Source organism: Stomoxys calcitrans, chromosome 3, assembly GCF_963082655.1.
Source record: "Stomoxys calcitrans chromosome 3, idStoCalc2.1, whole genome shotgun sequence".
NCBI lineage: Eukaryota > Metazoa > Arthropoda > Insecta > Diptera > Muscidae > Stomoxys > Stomoxys calcitrans.
In genome coordinates, this window is record NC_081554.1 from 93626667 (window position 1) to 93644674 (window position 18008).

General features: G+C 40.8%; 1 protein-coding gene across 5 annotated transcripts in view; it reads left to right on the top strand.

Moving 5' to 3' along the window:
• The window catches only part of LOC106084052 (mitogen-activated protein kinase-binding protein 1), a 318040-nt gene that overhangs the window by 18191 nt on the left and 281841 nt on the right, over window positions 1–18008 (top strand). For 2 of the 5 annotated variants that reach the window (XM_059364412.1, XM_059364413.1), the window contains exon 1: window positions 11173–11630. The exons of 1 other annotated variant lie outside the window; for it this stretch is intronic. The gene's annotated coding sequence lies outside the window, so the exon portion shown is untranslated. Of the gene's footprint in view, window positions 1–11172; window positions 11631–18008 lie in introns of those variants that run through there. 2 more of the 5 variants (XM_013247482.2, XM_013247483.2) reach the window with 2 other exon arrangements.

Below are 18008 nucleotides of genomic sequence, written 5' to 3' on the forward strand. Positions count from 1 at the left end.
AAGATGTCCCCTCTATACTTGCTGCTCATCATTTCTATGGGTGGACCCTCTTTAGAGTTCCACACATGTTGGAAAATCCGATTGTTGACCAGATCCTCCACTTGGGACCGATGATCTGATGGAATCCCACCGGATGCTCAGCCGATATTGATGACTGCATAGTTCAGCTCTTCTCCCTTAAGCTTCCCTGCCACTAAGGTGCAAAAGGGTCGCTCCTTACTGTTATCACTTCTGCCGTCATCCCGCTGTCCTCATCTCTCGATTCGGCTGCGATGACTGTTTCATTGACACTATCGAAGTCTGAATATAAAACAAAACCTTTACTTTAAGTCTGGGGACGAACTGTGCATAACTCGATTCGGCTGCGATGACTGTTTCATTGACACTATCGAAGTCTGAATATAAAACAAAACCTTTACTTTAAGTCTGGGGACGAACTGTGCATATCTCTGGTTCATGTGTCCCTTCCTAATTCGTCAGTCTGACGGCTGATTGTGCGCTTGAAGTATTACTCTCGACTACAGGTGCCAAGGCCCTGACACCTATAGGAAGGGCGGATAACACGCTGCGGTCTGATGCCAGCACCGCATCTGTTGGGTATTTGGAGTCCCTCTCGAGGCTACTCCTGAAAGGCTGTAAAATTGTTCGTAATAGGTACCTATTCCGAGACACAGGTATTTTTCTTCAAGGAGCGAAATGAAAAAACGTCCGATCCACACAACGGTACTTATGGGTGTCTAAACCGATCCCCCGATTTGACTTATTGCGCTTCTGGGGGGCGCAATTCTTATCCGATTTGGCTGAAATTTTGCACGTAGCGTTTTGTTGCTGCAAAAGTTTTTATTTATTTTGTTCTAAGTATAACTTTCGTAAGATGCTAGATCTGACTACAAGAATCTAGACTTAACTACAATACAAGGACAAAAGGGTGAATGCATTTCAGTTTAGCAGACTATTTTTACTCTACTTGCTCTTGTTTGCCCCACTGTGCGTCATGTAAGGTTTACATTGGCATTTGACTATGTTCAACTTACAACAAAGTACACAAATGCTTAAAGCAATCACTTTATAATATCGTAGCACTCAACCTTTTTTTATACTAGCCCAATAGCACAGCCTTTGCATATCTTGACCAATTTGATGACAGTAACTCTCCTGCCGCTACAGTCCTTTCAGGCCAAAATCTCTGAACATTTCAAGGGATGTGTGACAGCACCATCTTGGTCCTTTATACTATGTGTCGTCATGAAAACAATCTCCGAGGGCATAATTTAACCAAAAATTTAGGAAAACATTCAACCGCCTTGCCCCCTACCCCTTTTTGCCAGCATATCAAAGAAATCGCTTTATTGTTTTCATCATGGACCAAGAGATGAATGAATGGACGGAGAGGCGGCTAAATGAAAAGCATTGTTGATAATGCAGTTAGTAGCAATTTTCATTTTCATGTCTCACAATTTTCACCAATTTTCATCTGACCAAAAATGTAGCTCAGCCTTTTAGGGTAAAATCAACAAAACGAAAGCAACCTCCTTGTCACGATAGTGTTGGAAGCGCCAGGCCACCTATTCTCCTCCTACGTGCGTTCAATTTTCAATGACAACAATGGGTCCATCTCTTTGCCTAAGTTTGGCAAACACTTTTACTTTCTGCTTATGGTTATTGTTCAACTGACCAACAATTGCCACCATTGGACTTGTGGGCGAGGAGGACTGGTTAAGTGGAACGGAAGCACTGAGGCCCCCGACAACGACAGCTCTGGATAAATTAAACATTTATCAATATTTTAATTGGCGAATGTATGTCCAGCTCATGTAGGAGCAAATGCTCTCATTTTGCAGTTGCAGATTTCCCATGGCAAAGTAACAACCCAAGTGGAATGGACATTTTTTTTTTTTTTGTAAAACAATTTAAAAAATGATTTATTGTCGAGCAGCTGGTGTCGAGCTGCGACCACCACCAGCAAATGTGTAAAGAATGGTGTTATATTTTTTTATTCTTTGCAGAAACTTGGTTGAAAGGTTAAACTTTTGTCAAATATCCTTGGAGATTACTCAAGGATGTTGTTTGAAAAATTACAAAAAGTGGCATATCTGTCGCGATACCCCTTATTTTTTCAATGTTGTCCACCCCGGAGTGATATTGTAACGATGCCATGAACTCGATTAATGAGAAAGATAATTAAAATGCGATAAAACGCTGCGAGAAAAATGTATACCAATATTTGGTTCGTTAAAGGCCAATGCATTGCTCATGCAGATTTGTTGGTGGACAATTTTTCACAAAGAGCATTAAGACAAAACGGAGGAGTTTATCATCATGCATGCTTTTTAAAATGGTCAAATGCCTTTCATTTACTTTATGTATTAAGTTTGGATTTCACAATGAAAAGGCTTAAAAAAATTTAAATGTTTGACACTTTGTTCTATTTTTTAAGGTATACTTGTTTCCGATTTAAAACTCTATCGACTAATGGTGGCGATACAACTTTATCTTTTATTTTTAACAGAAATTCGAGTAAGAATTTAAGCGTTATTTTCCAGCATCATTACCGGAATATTTTTCAAATCAAAAGTCCCATACCCATCTTTCTTTCATTAGGTAGGTTAGGTTGAGAAGAGGGTGCAGATATCAATCCGCCCCATGCCACTATGGACATACCCCTAAGCCAGTAATCGGCTTGTTGTGCGCTCTAAAAACTATAAAGTAACCTCTAAAAAAAAAAATTTAAGTTAGGAATTCCGTGCTACTTACAAAATCCTTAATTGTTTTCCATACCACTCCCCTAAGTTGGTTCATGCTTGGTATTGTGTCTCCACTTAAGTGGCGGTATCTGTTAGACGCGAAAGCCGAGCAATGACAAAGGAAATGCCCCAACGTCTCATTATCTTTCCCGCATGCCCTACATATGCTATCACTTGTCGCACCGATTTTACATAAGTGAGCTCGTAGTCCAATGTGTCCCGTTATGATACCAATAGTTATACTAACCTCCTACTTGCTTCCTTTCAGTAATAGCCTCGACTTCTCTCGATCTGGATCCCCCCATAGGATTTTCGCCATCCTAACGACCGTTTCGCTGTTCCACAATGTTGCATGCACACTCGTCGCCCACGCCCTTTACTCGGACTGCGTCGACCCGAAAGGCTTCGGGTTAACCAAGTTTATTGACGGCAGTCCTCTAGCCTTCACCGCCAAATCGTCTGCCTTTCATTTCCCCCTTACTTCGTTAGGGCCCGACATCAAAACGATGCGGATTTTGCCATCCTCAGAGAAGGTGTTAATTTCCTTTTTACACTGCAAGACTGTTCGTGACCTTATCGTGCTGGTTGTTATTGCCCTTATGGCAATTTTACTGTCGGTAAAGATGTTCACACTCGACGTCCTCGCGTTAGCACCACACCACTTCACGCATTCCGTGATCGCCCGGATCTCCGCCTGCAGGACCGTATTATGGTCAGACAGTCTAAAACAGATCTCAGTCCCTGGGTTCTCAATGTAAATCCTCAGGCCCACTTTGTCCTCTAGCTTTGATCCATCCGTGTAACACGATCTTCCAGATGGCAATATTAGAGTTCCGTCAATCCAAGACTGTGCCGATGACAGTAGTGTCTCGCACTCGACTTCAAGGGTCATCTCTGGTATCCGATCGGAAACCTCTTCCCTTCCTTCCAGGTTTCCTATCGTCGCCTCGATTATACCGCGATGGTATGAGCTGCTCCCATCCTCAATCCATTCTCCCATCGCCTTAAGTCTCATAGTCGCAATGGCTGCTTCACACTTAATCTGTATGTCAATGAGTCGGATATCTAGAATAGTCTCCAGTGCCCTAGTGGGCGTGGTCCTCATCGCTCCGTCTATGCCAAGACAACATGTTCTCTGAACCTGTTGTATGGTCCTTATGTTGCACTTTTTCTCCATAGCAGTCCATCAAACTACTAAGACGTAAGTAAGTATTGGTATAATCACGCTCCTGTAGAGCCAGTGGACTATCCTCGGATTCGGGCCCCATTTCGAGCCTACGGCCCATTTACATAGTGTCCAACATCTGTGAGCCTTCTCAGCATGCTCCTGAATGTGATATTTCCAATTCAGTTTCCTATCCAAGATCACACCTATTTTGACCTTGTCAGTTATCGAAATCGCCTTATTGAGGAAACGTGGTGCGTTAAATTGGCCCGCCTTCATTAGGTAAGGTTAGATTAGATTTTGTGACAATCGGTTCTCAGTATCACTTTGACATATTAGTCTATTGTGATAACACAGAAACAGAAGCGGGAACATGCCTCCTAATTCCCTCCGTTGAAGCAGCCAGCCCAATAACTTTAAAAAGCCCAATAACTTTTGGGTATAAGGGTGCGATGCTCACTCTCAACACATTAACAACGGCATCAAGTCCTGGTACAATTCGTAAATACTAACAACCAAATAACACTTAATACAGATAATATAGCTAGGTTTGTAAAAAGGATTAGGGAGGAAGTTTTAACAATATGTTCGGAAAACCTGACCGATTTAGAATAGCAAGCTTACAAAAAAGTGTTAAATCCAACTAGACTAAATTCGGATGTCTACTCAGACGAAGGCTTGGGCAAGATGCTTTGGATTGCTCAAGCATAGACGACATTGATGGCAATGACAACAGAATTACGAAGATAGTTGTCCTCTTCGAGAAAGGAATTCATCCCAAGAATAACCCTGGATGACCAAGGAGATTCGCAACATTGCGAAAGAGGTCCTCGGGCTTTATAACAGAGCTCGTCGTAAAAAGCGGCAGTTTATTGAAATGTGTATTACTGCTCTAGGGATACAATAAGAGGACCAGTGCGTTAAAACGGGCGTCCTGAAAGATGAAAGGGTAGTGGATGAAAACGCATTTTCCACTTGATACGACAGGACACGACTTATCTTATAGACTTTATGGCAAGGTTAGGTTAGGTAAGAGTGGCAGTCCTTTACAGACTCACTTAGACAATTTTTATGCCCTACACCACTTTGAGCATTTCTTTGCAACGCTCAGAAGGAGAAGAGCTAGACCCATTGATAAGTATACCGATCGGCTTAGAATCACTTTCTGATTCGATTTAGCTATGTCCGTCTGTCTGTCCATGTATTCTTGTGATCAAGTTACAGGTCGCATTTATTGTCCGATTACCATGAAATTTTGCTCAAGTCTTTTTTTTTGGCCCAAGGACGAACGCTATTGATTTTGAACAAAATCGGTTCAGATTTACATATAGCTCCCATATATATCTTTCATCTGAAATGGCCTTTAAAGGCTGTAGAAGCCACAATTTTGGTCCGATCATTACAAAATTTGGCATGAGGTGCTTTATTTGACGTCTTGATTAGATTTAGATATACCTCCCATATATATCTTTTTCATCCGATTTGGACTTTTAGGCAGAATTTTGGCCCGATTTCTACAAGTTTAAAAAAAAAATAAAATTTGGCTTAGATTTAGATATAGGTCCCCGATTATCTTTCATCCGAAATAGACGTTAGCCTGTAGAAACCACAATTTTTCAACACTTGCCCAAAATTTCATTAAAATCGGTCCAATGTATATATTTTATCCGATATGAATTTTTAGGGCAGTAAAAACCACAATTTTGGTCACATCTTTACAATATAGGGCGTGAGATGTTCTATTTGACGTGCAAGTATGTGTCATCAAAACTAGCACTGATTTCGATGTAACTCCTATATAATATTTTATCCGATATGGCCTTTTAAGGGTGGGTAAATCAAAATTTGTTGTCCTATCGTAGGAAAATCTTATAAGGTTCTATTTGATATTCCAATAGGTATCCAAATTAAAGTCTGACTAGATTTCGAGATAAGTTCTACATATAATAAGTACTACGTACACAGGTGGTGTAAGGTATTATATAGTCGGATCCGCCCGACTTTCCCCTTCCTTCTGGTTTAAGTCTATTGTGATACCAAAGTAGCGACAGACCAAGGCTTTTAGCAGGAATCGAACCCATGACCCCTGCACTGGTTATCCAAGCACGCTACCAACTGGGCTACCGGGGTGCCCGAATTTATGGCAAAGGAAGCCTTGAAGAGCTTAGAACCATTTAAGTCAATCAGTCCTGAGGATGTATATCCGGTATTACTACAGAAGGAGGCAGACTATCTGGAGCCACATCTGGCCGCTTTGATCACAGCGTGCCTAGGAATTGCATTTATTCCGAAATCATGACAGGAGACAAGGGTGGCGTCTATCATCCAAACCCGGAAAGACAAACTATGCCAACACTAAATGCCTGCAGTCCTACACTGATAGAAAGGCACCAATGTTGTCATTATCATACACAGACGTTGCTGGAAATATTGTTAACAAGTGTTGATGATTTTGTGAACATGCGTTTTTGTTTCAGGCACCAACCGTTATACACATCATGCCTAGAAAATGTGTATGTACACCAACCTTAAGCTTAAGGGACTCTTAAACAGTGTTGGACAGTGTAGACGTTTCATTCACAAACATTGTTGTTGGTTTATGAACATTAGTTGTCGATTTGATAACATCTGGGTGTCGATACACTTTTATGAACCATTGTTGTCACTTTGCCAACGCCGTAGTTGACTTTTTCTATGAGTATATAGGACTATAGGCACGCCATATGCAAGACATTTTAGACTCCTATGGGTGACCACCATAAATAATAATAAATGTTATAATACTTCTAAGGGTGTAGGAATCCGAATCAGCTATGCAGAAAGGCCGCAAGGCTCTTGGAGATGGCATACGACTGGGCTAGGCCTAGAAGTCCGTCCCAATGTTAACTAAGAGAGGACTAAAATAGGCCTCTTCTTGAGGAAGACGAAGGTGGGCGACATTGACGCACACCTCCTCCAATAGGAGGCGTTATTTAGTTATTCAAAGAAAAAATCAATTTTGTTGAATTGATTAAACGGATGTTATTTCATCAGCCAAATGGCCACCACGCTTGCAGGACCAGATCCTTTTCATGAAACTTTCCATTTTGAAATTCTGCAGACGTATTGGGACATAAAAAAAATATCATGCAAAAGTTTGTAAAGATTGGAACAAACTTGTGGCTTTATAGCCATAAAATGCCATATCGGATGAAAGATATATACGCGAGCTACATCTTAATCTAAACCAATTTTTATGAAATTTTGTACACATGTTGAAATGTCAAATGAAACATTTCGTGCAAAATGGACGGACTAAAATTGTGGCTTCTACAATCTTAATAGGCCATATCAGATGAAAGATATATATGGGAGCTATATCTAAATCTGGACCGATTTTTTTTTTCAAAATCAATAGCGTTCGTCTTTGGACCAAAAAAGTGACTTGTGCAAAATTTTGTAATAGTCGGACAACAAATGCCAACTGTACCTTGATTACAAGAATACATGGACAAACAGACACACGGTATACTTATCAATGGGTCTAGCTCTTCTCCTTCTTAGCGTTGCAAACAAATGCAGAAAGTTATAATACCCTGTACGACAGTGGTGGTGTAGGGTATAAAAAAAGCTGCACACTTTTGTCAATTTCGTAACGTAAATTGTTTTACAATCGACATGCGTTTGAAAAATGTTATAAACCATAGTTTTAGCTCTCATTTTACGCCATTTGGAATCCTTTATTTGTCTGTTTGTTTTTACTTGTTTACTTTTGCTTGCTTTTTTTTATACACCACCATAGCAGGGGGGTATACTAATCTAGTCATTCCGTTTGTAAAACCTCGAAATATTGATTTGCGACTCCATAAATTATATATATTCTGGATCGTTTTGACATTCTGAAACGATCTAGCCATGTCAGTCCGTCCGTCTGTCGAAATCGTGATAGCGGTCGAACGCGTTAGGCTAGCCTCTTGATGTAGGTCGTTGCGGATTGCAAATGGGCCATATCGGTTCAGATTTGCATATAGCTCCCATATAAACCGATCTCCCGATTCAACTTATGAGCATCAGGAAGCCACAATTTTTTCCGATTTAGCTTAAATTTTGCACAAAGTGTTCTCTTATGACTTTCAACAACTATGTACGTATTCCAAGTACGGTTTAAATCGGTCTTTAACCTGATATAGCTCCCATATAAACCTGATATAGCTCCCATATAAACCTGATATAGCTCCCATATAAACCGATTTGACTTCTTGAGCCCCTGGCAGCCGCAACTTTTGTCCGATTTAGCTGAAATTTTGCATGCGGTGTTCTATTACGACTTCCAACAACTATGTCATGTACGGTCCAAATCGATCTATAACTTGATATAGCTCCGTATAAACCGATCTGCTGATTTAAATTCTTGTCCGATTTGGCTGAAATTTTGCATGCGGTGTTCTGTTACGACTTCCAACAACTGTGCCCTGGTCCAAATCAGTCTATAATCTGATATAGTTCCCATATAAACCGGTCTCTCAATCATCCTCGTTCGGTTCCTGGAAGCTTTAATTTTTGCTGGTTTGGCTGAAGTTTGGTAAAACCGGTAAACCGATTTGCCGATTTGGTTTCCAAAACTTGTGCCAAGTACGGTTCAAATCGATCTATAACCTGATATAGTTCCCATATAAACCGAACTCCCGATCTGACTTCTTGAGCCCCTGGAAGCCGCAATTTTTATCCGATTTAACTAAAATTTTGCGCGTAGTGTTGTGTTATGACTTTCAACAACTGTGCCAAGTACGGTCCAAATCGGTCAATAACCTGATATAGCTCCCATATAAACCGTTTTGCCGAGTTGACGTCTTGAGTCATTACAAGCCGCAATTTTTATCCAATTTGGTATGCGGTGTTCTGTTACGACTTCCAACAACTGTGCCAAGTACGGTTCAAACCATATAAACCGATCTGCCGATTTGACATCTTGAGTCCTTACTAGCAGCATTCTTTGTCCGATTTACATGCGTTGTTCTGTTACGACTTCCAACAACTGTGCCAAGTACGGTCGAAATCGATCTATAACTTGATATAGCTCCATATAAACCGATCTGCCGATTTAAATTCTTGTCCGATTTGGCTGAAATTTTGCATGCGGTGTTCTGTTACGACTTCCAACAACTGTGCCCTGGTCCAAATCAGTCTATAATCTGATATAGTTCCCATATAAACCGGTCTCTCAATCATCCTCGTTCGGTTCCTGGAAGCTTTAATTTTTGCTGGTTTGGCTGAAGTTTGGTATGTAGAACAAAATCATGCCCCTCAACTAAATTTAGTTTGTAGAAATTTTAATCAGAATCCATGGTGATGGGTTCCCAAGTTTCGGGCCGGCCGAATTTAACACGTTTTTGCTTGTTACTTTTTGAGTCCTAGATGGTGGGTACATTTTGGTCCAATTTCGCCAGAAATTTGGTTTAAGGCGGTTTAGCTCCATCAAATACTACCTAAATAGGTCCATGGATAAATTAAGACCCAATATCAATCCGCTACCTTGAATTCATCTCGTACTTTACTAGAAGATTTAACTTTTGCTTGATTCAACTGTCATGCGGAGAACATATATGACCTCCAACACACTCACAGAAAAAAAGCCTGCAAACACTGTATTGCCACCTTTAAACTCATTCTTTGTCTCGTAACTCTTTGTTTTCGTTACTTTTCGTAACAGTGATTGACACTACCATTTTTGCCATTGAAACCGTTCCAATGTAAACTTGAATAAATGCATCTATTGGGTTGCCCAAAAAGTAATTGCGGATGTTTTAAAAGAAAGTAAATGCATTTTCATTCTAAGTTTTATTAAAAACTTAGAATGAAATTTAATCAAATATACTTTTTTTACACTTTTTTCTAAAGCAAGCTAAAAGTAACAGCTGATAACTGACAGAAGAAAGAATGCAATTACAGAGTCACAAGCTGCGAAAAAAATTTTCAACTATATGAAAAATTACTTTTTGGGCAACCCAATAATTTTGTAATGAAAATCATTTCTTTTTTTCTCTTGACAGATAAATGAAATTAGCACTGATTAAATTCGTCTAATTGTCAGAACTGCTTGCGTTCTTTCTGTATTCATTATTTCATTAAGCTACTTTACTCTTCAGCAGAATTTGTTTTATTGCTTAGCAAGTTGTGGGGTATGTTTAATTATTTTGTTTACTAAGAATAATTACCGTTTGCAAAGTGTTTGTTTTTCGTGATGTATTATTCATTTTTATTGTTTTTTTGGCCTTTTGTTTCCCCCAAAATTGAGGAAAAAGCTACCATTCGGCATTGCAACATATAATAGTAGAGAACCTAAACGATTTGTGTAGGTTCTGTATGTCTTTCTCCTTTGCTTAAAACTCTGCTCTCTCTCTCTCTCTCGCTCACACTCTCTCGGTGTGTTCACTATAAAGTGTTGTTGGTTTTTCTCACAGTGTATTGGTTATACGATCTTCGTTATAGCGTTTCTTATTGTATTTGTTTGGTAGGTTCAGGAGGAGTGCTTGCCACCTAGAGATGTTACTTGGGTGCGGGATGAGTGGGGAAAAACTTGTTGGGAAATTTCAAGCCATAAACAGCAGTAGCTGAGTGTTTTGTTTGGTCTTTGTTGTTGCTGTTTGTTGGGTTTTTGTAGTTGAGGCTCTAAAAAAGTTTTCCCCCATTTTTAGCCAAATCCAGTTGTGTTTGGTGCTGGTGGTTGTTGTTTATCGCGCTTGCTAGTCCGTTCGCTCGTATGAAGTCGTCATGTGCCCATTGTTGGGTGGCTTTAACGCAGCGCGTTTAGTGCGGTTTAGTCAGTTTCCCTGTAAGCGGTTGATTAAGCGATAGAAGAATCCCTTCGTGTTGTTTTACTTGAACTTTTTCTTAACCCCCCTCCCATAAGAGTGTATGTGTTGGTGTGAACAAATATGTAATTTTGCATTTCTTTTTCAAGAGTTATGAATGGCTAGTTGAGAAAACATTGTTGTGGCGCTGAATGAGTGAGTGTGTGCCGCCAGTCTTTCTGTGTGCGATCTTTCGTTTTTCGCCCTCTTTATTTTGATCATCATTTTCGCATTTCTACTGGCCTCGCATCGCCAACGTAGACATCGATGTTGGCGCCGCAGCTGCTCCCGCTGAGCAAAAGAAGATGACGACTGCGCTGCCCCCTGGGGTGGTGATGGCGGAATGAGCCAAACGGCGGTTTACCAAGCGCTAAGTGTTGGCGCAGCATTTAGTCTCGTTCGTGGCATTCACAATAGACGATGGACGGGTTGCTGTGGCAAGGCTACAACGCCATAAAAATAAATAAATAGAAGTGCAACATGAATTATTAATGAAATAAGAAGAAAAACGAAAATCAAGAGAATTATTCAGACAAAAATATTAATTTTCAACAAATTAGGCCGCGTGGTGAAGAAGGCAAAGATCTGAGTGCTTTGCTCTCTCTCTCTCTCTCTCTGGTTGTCAAAAGTGTGTATGTTAATAAAACCCATTGGGGTTAGTGTAATTAACGAAGCAATTAACTCGGATCGGTTGGCCGGTCGGTCAGAGGTGATGGTTGCATTATCGATTCATCGGCAAGTTCATGCAACCACCCGTCGTGAGTGAACAGAAATCATTTTAAAGGGTTACCACCCACTCAAAACGAAGGTGTTTTAATTACCACACACAAAAAATGAAGTGAAAACAAAATCCAAAAAATAATTGCAAAATAATACCTCAGCTGAAAAAAAGTGTGACTTAATTGGTTTAGTGTGTTGCTTTGATTGTTGTTGTTTTGCTGTTGCGGCTGATGGCTTGCCAGCTGACTGACGGACTGGCTGGCTGACAATAGAAAATTGTCTCTATTTATTCTATGAGTCTTCATTATGCTTTGTTGTGTATTTATCAACGCTATTCTTGTTTTTTCAATTTTGACTATTTGTGTTCTAAACATTCGTACCTATGTAGCAAGCAACCTGCTGTGGTTGCCGAGTTGTATTTTTATGGTGCTGACCTCCATTCCATAACACTCGCCACTCTGTCAGTCATTCATTCACCGAAATACGCTCTGCCACAAAATAATCAACAATTTTCAATCTTTGCGATTCTTTGCTGTTTTCATTTTGGTTTTCCGTTTCTGTTATGCCTTTTGGGAGGTTTTAAATGTGGACACTGTGTAACCAAAACCCTCTCCGCGTTGCCCCACCACCATCGCCCTGCATTATGTTAAATAATGGATTTATTAAATTTTTGTCGGTCTAGTTTAGTTGTAATTCTTCTTTGTCACGGTTGTTGCTTTTCTGGAGCGTGAAAATGTACGTGAAAATATTGCCCCCTCAAAAAAAAAAAAAAACAATCTTTGGCAAAAATGTAAACAACAAAACTAGGGAGAAATTATGACAAACTATCAGCAAGGGATTTTAAAGCGAAAAATTTTTCTATAAAACCAGGAAACCGAAAACCAAACATAACGAAAGCATTCAAGACGCTAAAGTAACAGCTTTCAATGGGCTGCATATGTTGAAAACAAAGGGTATACATAATAACAAGGGGGAGAGCTTGCGTCTTACAGTATTAGATAATGTTTTCATTGGGGTTCCCATTGCGTTCAAAGGCACTATGATGCCACTATTATTAATGTGTTAAATGTTCCTCTTTGTCGAGTTTTGCAGTTCCGAGAAAAGCCAGGTTTTGGTTTCCCATGCACCTAGAAATGTAAGTTTGCTGATATGAACAAACACTGTCTGCTGATTTTAAATTAATCATTTGTAACCTTTGAAGGACAGTGTTTCAAAATATTAAGCCAGCAGCAAATGCTTGCTGTTTTAGTAAAAAAATTACTGCTGTCACATTACCAGCAGACTTTTAGTTGTTACAGAAAATATTTTTGGTAACAAATTGCTCTGAGCGTGCCTTTATCTTATCCCTGCACCATAGGATGAGGGTAGACTAGATTCGATTAGGTTAGGTTTAACTTACAGTCTGCCATCAGACTCACTTAGACGTTTAAGTCCTTGTGCCTGCCAGTGCAGGACACACACACACCAGATGTTCTTAACTCCCTGTTTCACTTTGCAGTGTTTCGACTTCTTATCCCTAAATTCCACAAATGACTGGCGACCTTACAGATAATTCGCGACCTATCGTTTCAAGCCGGAGGAACATGTTGGTGATGCCCTCAAGTAGTTTGGGTTCGCTGACAATGTCGAACGCTTTCGATAAAAACAAGCCTCGGCAAATGTGTGCGGTTATGGCATGCAAAGCAGTTGTTGTGCTATGCAGTCTTCGAAATCCATTCTAAAGTTCGCCGAAGAAAATTCTGCAACGAGGCTCGGGAGTAGTAGTCCCTCAAGCGTCTTGGCTACTGGTGAGAGAAAAGTGATCGGTCTGTACGATTCCCCCTTGCTCGGGTCTTTTCCAGACTTCAAAAGTGGGATCACTCTGGGTACTACAATGGTTCAGAGACAGGTTGGGGCAATTTTAAGGCACCAATTTGAAGCTAGATCCATATCCTTCAGCAACAGTGCAGAGATTCCGTCGGGGCCCAACGCCTTGGATTGTCGCCACGGATGTCATTCGTAACTTCATCCACGATAAATTGTGAGAACTGTCCATTGGCCATGAGACCACGGTTCGACAAAGTGCTCTCCTCCCAGCTTTCTCACTCCCGGGATGCGACTCCCATAACGCCCATCTGCGAGTACCAATGCCTGCGCCGGAAAAACAGGCCGCATTTGGGGTTTTAAACCGGCAGGTATAAAGTGAGCGGATGTTGCGTTAATGATGTCTCGAAATTTCTCATTATTGGGCTTTTGGGGGGAGTCAGCTAACTGAAGCGGACCAATTTTCCGGTTGATAGACTTCCGACGCTCAGAGGTTATGAAGTCGGGTGGTTGGTCCATGATGAGTATTATCGGAAGGCGGTTTGTTCCCAAAAAAATGGCGGCTTGTCAGGTAATGTCACTCAGGAGATCAGGGGATGCAATGGAAATGTCTGGAGAGCTACTGCACCTCCTCGTAATCCTAATGGGATTCTCACTCACCGTGCAGAACGTGGGGTCATCAATCTACCCTACCAAAGCTATGCCCCAATGGTCCTTAGTGAAACGTGATACGCGTTAAATTCCCATAGAAACAGGCGGTTATAGCCAGATATAAGACCACTAATGTCGGTACTGTATGTTTGGTTATTCTCTGGGACACAACTAGCAACCGGCGGTATATACACATTGTATAGCTCCCGGAATGGGATAACTGTGAGCACACAGGCTCGATCCCTAAGCTCCGATCTGTGTAGTGTTCATTGTTATTACGAAAAGCTTAGCTGCGAGCTACCGGGTGCGTCCACAGGTTGCGGATAGTCGAATGCTCCATACGGAGTAGCTGCAATTACAGTCGTCGATCGAGCGGAGAGTCCCAGTGAGAGGCCGGGTGACACCGGCTCTTATATAAATATGCTCGATATGACAATGGCCATCATAGTATATCACGAGGGTCAATCCCCCATCTTCACTCTAAGCAATCCTTACATAAAACATTGTATCTGTGACAACTGTGCAGGCTGCAAGTGCTGGTCAGCTTTGTCTCCTGTATTACTGCAACCACTATGTTCTTCCAACTAATAAAATCTAACTTATTGATCTTGCCTCGGAGACCATTGGAATTCTATTACAAGAAAAATAGTAGTAGTAGTTAGTATTGAGTTTTGCCAAAGGTGACGACGACGACGGTTATGACCCACTGCTGTCTATGTTTGCACAACACCTTGCAACATATTCAGTGCGACGATACTCCCCAGGCCAGAACACGATCGGAAATGCACCCGCTCCATGCGATGGTTACACGTCACTAACACCGACCGATGATGGTGGCGATTCTGGCAAAACGACCAAAACCAGAGTCCGGGGTTCACTTTAATCTCGGCACGGACAAGAAAAGTGCGGGGAAGGCACTCCGGGATGTACCTCTCCCATTACGAAAATAGGACAAACACGTTCACAGAGGTGACAGCCGTTGCCAATGGAGGACGCAATCGGGGCATCCGGCACGTATAACCGGCAGCCCAACCTGTTTGTAATGTCCATATATTGAACTTCTTGTTGTAGCAGTTTGTAGAACTCTAAGGCGGCAGCTCTTGAGGATGAAGGACTTCATCGGGTAAATACGGTACTTACAACCGGCTGCCATGGGATTGCACTTGAACTTGTTCTCCATCGCAGTACAACTTATGAGTCGTAAATTAGTATTGGTCTAATCACCAGTGAACTATTGGCGTATTCAGGCCCCACTTCGAGCCTACCTAATGCCCAACATCTGTGAGCCTTCTCAGTATGCTCCAATATCTGTGAGCCTTCTCAGTATGATTCTGTATCTGTGTACCTTCTCAGTATGATTCTGCATTTTCCATCAAAGATCACTCCCATGTATTTGACCATATCAGATATTGAAATCATTCTGTTGAAGAAACGTTGTTCTTAAATTGACCCACCAACCAGGTAGATCTAAGACTTCTCTAGGTTTTTTTTTCATATACTCAGCACCGCCCGACTTATGCCTTACCTTATTTGTCATGTCTATCGAATGATTTTTTTAACGTTTTGAAACATACGGTTACAGCTTGAAATTTTAGAATTGAATTAAATGTTCAATGTTTTTGTGGTCAAGTTACCATCGATCGCAATTCGAAGTGGTAGTCTTTAAAGAATTTGGATTTTATAAAAATGTACATTTGTGTGTCATATTTGAAATGGATGAATGAGGGACTAATTTAACTCTCCATTCACATTGCACTTGAGAACATAAGGAATCCAATCACGATATCGTTCTATGGGGTTTTCCAAAAAAGGAATCTTTTTTTATACCCTCCATCATTGGATGGTGGGTATACTTATTTCGTCATTCCGTTTGTGACACCACGAAATATTCATCTGATATTTCATGCCGATCTAGCCATGTCCGTACGTCTCGGGACGGCTGGGACTGTAAATTTGTCATATTGGTCCATGTTTTGATATAACTGTCATATAAACCGATCTTAGATCTTGACCTGTGAGCCACTAGAGGGCGCAATTCTTATCCGATTTGGCTAAAATTTTGCATGAGATCTTTTGTTATAACTTCCTTCAACTATGCTTAGTATGGTTCAAATCGGTCCATAACCTGATATAGCTGTCATATAAACCGATCTGGTATCATGACTTCTTGAGCATCTAGAGAACGCAATTCTTATCCGATTTGGCTATAATTTTCTACAACGACATACGTGTCAAATATGGTCTAAATCAGTTTATAGTTTGATACAGCTCCCATATAAACCGATCTTCCGATTTTAATTCTTGAGTCCCTAAAGGTTGCAATTCTTATCTGAATTGGCTGAAATGTTACACCATGACTTCTTCTATGGTGTCCAACATTTGATTTAATTATGGTCCGAATCGGATTTTTTAAGATAAAAAGAGATACCGGGCAAAAAACTCGACAATTGCGTTTCATGGTGCAGGGTATATAAGATCCGACCCGGCCGAACGTTCACTTGTTTTATATAAAACTCAAAACCATTTGGAATATTTTAAAAACTTTATTATGGGTTTGAATCAAAACACCGTAAGCACGTTTGCATCTGTCAATACGTTGAACCCGTTTTTCGATGACTCGGCCACAAATTACAGCCCAAACGGTCGCTATTTCCCGTTCAATATTGGGTCTGAGCTCTTTGAACGTCGTCGGCTTTTTGGCACTGTCCATTGACCTGACGTACCCCAAAGAATATAGTCTAGAGGCACCAAATTGCACGAAATAGAAAACACGTTTATCAAAACCATTGCAACGTGGGCTGCGTGACTTGTGGCATCATCCTGTTAAAACCAGGTGTCGTCCAGATCCACATCTTCCAATTCAGGCCAAAAATAATCTGTGAGCATGGTGCGGTAGCATTGTACATTCACGGCAACTTGACGATTGGCATCGTCGACCAAGAAGTATGGCCCAATGACGCCGCCGGCATGCAAATCTCACCAAACAGTAATTTTTGTGGATGAAGTGTGGGGATTTTCGCCTGACCAATACGGCATATTTTGCTTATAGACGAACGCATTAAGTCAAAAATGAACTTGGTCTCTAGTTTCGCTTTTAAAGCAGCGGTAGTAAAATTCGGTAGTAAAATTTTATGATTTGCAGAGTTTGTTCCTTCGTGTACTTTACCATAACGACAATGCTGAGTTTACTGAATAAATTTACGTTGAGTGTAAGAGTGCGTTCACAAATCAAATTTGTCAAATCCCTTTTGGAAAGCCCTTCATATGGGAGTGATTGTCAAGATATAGTCCAAAACGGACTACTTTTGAGCTAAACTTGTCCCTGGATAAAATACAACTTCCATGTCAACATCTCTTTATGATAGCAGACTGAGGGGTGGAAAAACGGACCTTACCAAATATGTTTAAGAATTTTACAACGATGTAGAATGTATGTACGTAGGCTGCCTAGAGCCGGAAGTCAATATTTGGATATGTTACAATAGCAATGACAAAATGAATACCCACACATGTCCTATCGTATGGTGATGATGCGTACTTCCAGCTGACTTTCATTACACACAATGTGCGAAAAGGTTTGATGTTCTAGCCATTCATGTTTGGGGAAGTGAAAACAAAGTGTATATTTCCTTACTCTCTACCAGCTTAAGCCCCAAGTAAGCCAAAATTAGATGTGATACCAACGTTGTTTCTTTTCCGCCTATGAAAATATTTTTATACCCTCCACCATAGGATGGGGATATACTAATTTCGACATTCTATTTGTAACACCTCGAAATATTCGAGGTGTTCGAAAGTATGTATATTCTTGATTGTCGTTACATTTTAAGTCGAACTAGCCATGTCCGTCCGTCTGTCTATAGAAAGCACGCTAACTTTTGAAGGAGTAGAGCTAGCCGCTTGAAATCTTGCACAAATACTTCTTATTAGTGTAGGTCGGTTGGGATTGTAAATGGGCCAAATCGGTCCATGTTTTGATATAGCTGCCATATAAACTGATCTTGGACCTTGACTTCTTGAGGCTCTAGAGGGCGCAATTCTCATCCGATTTTGCACATAGTGTTTTGATATCACTTCTAACAACTGTGCTTAGTA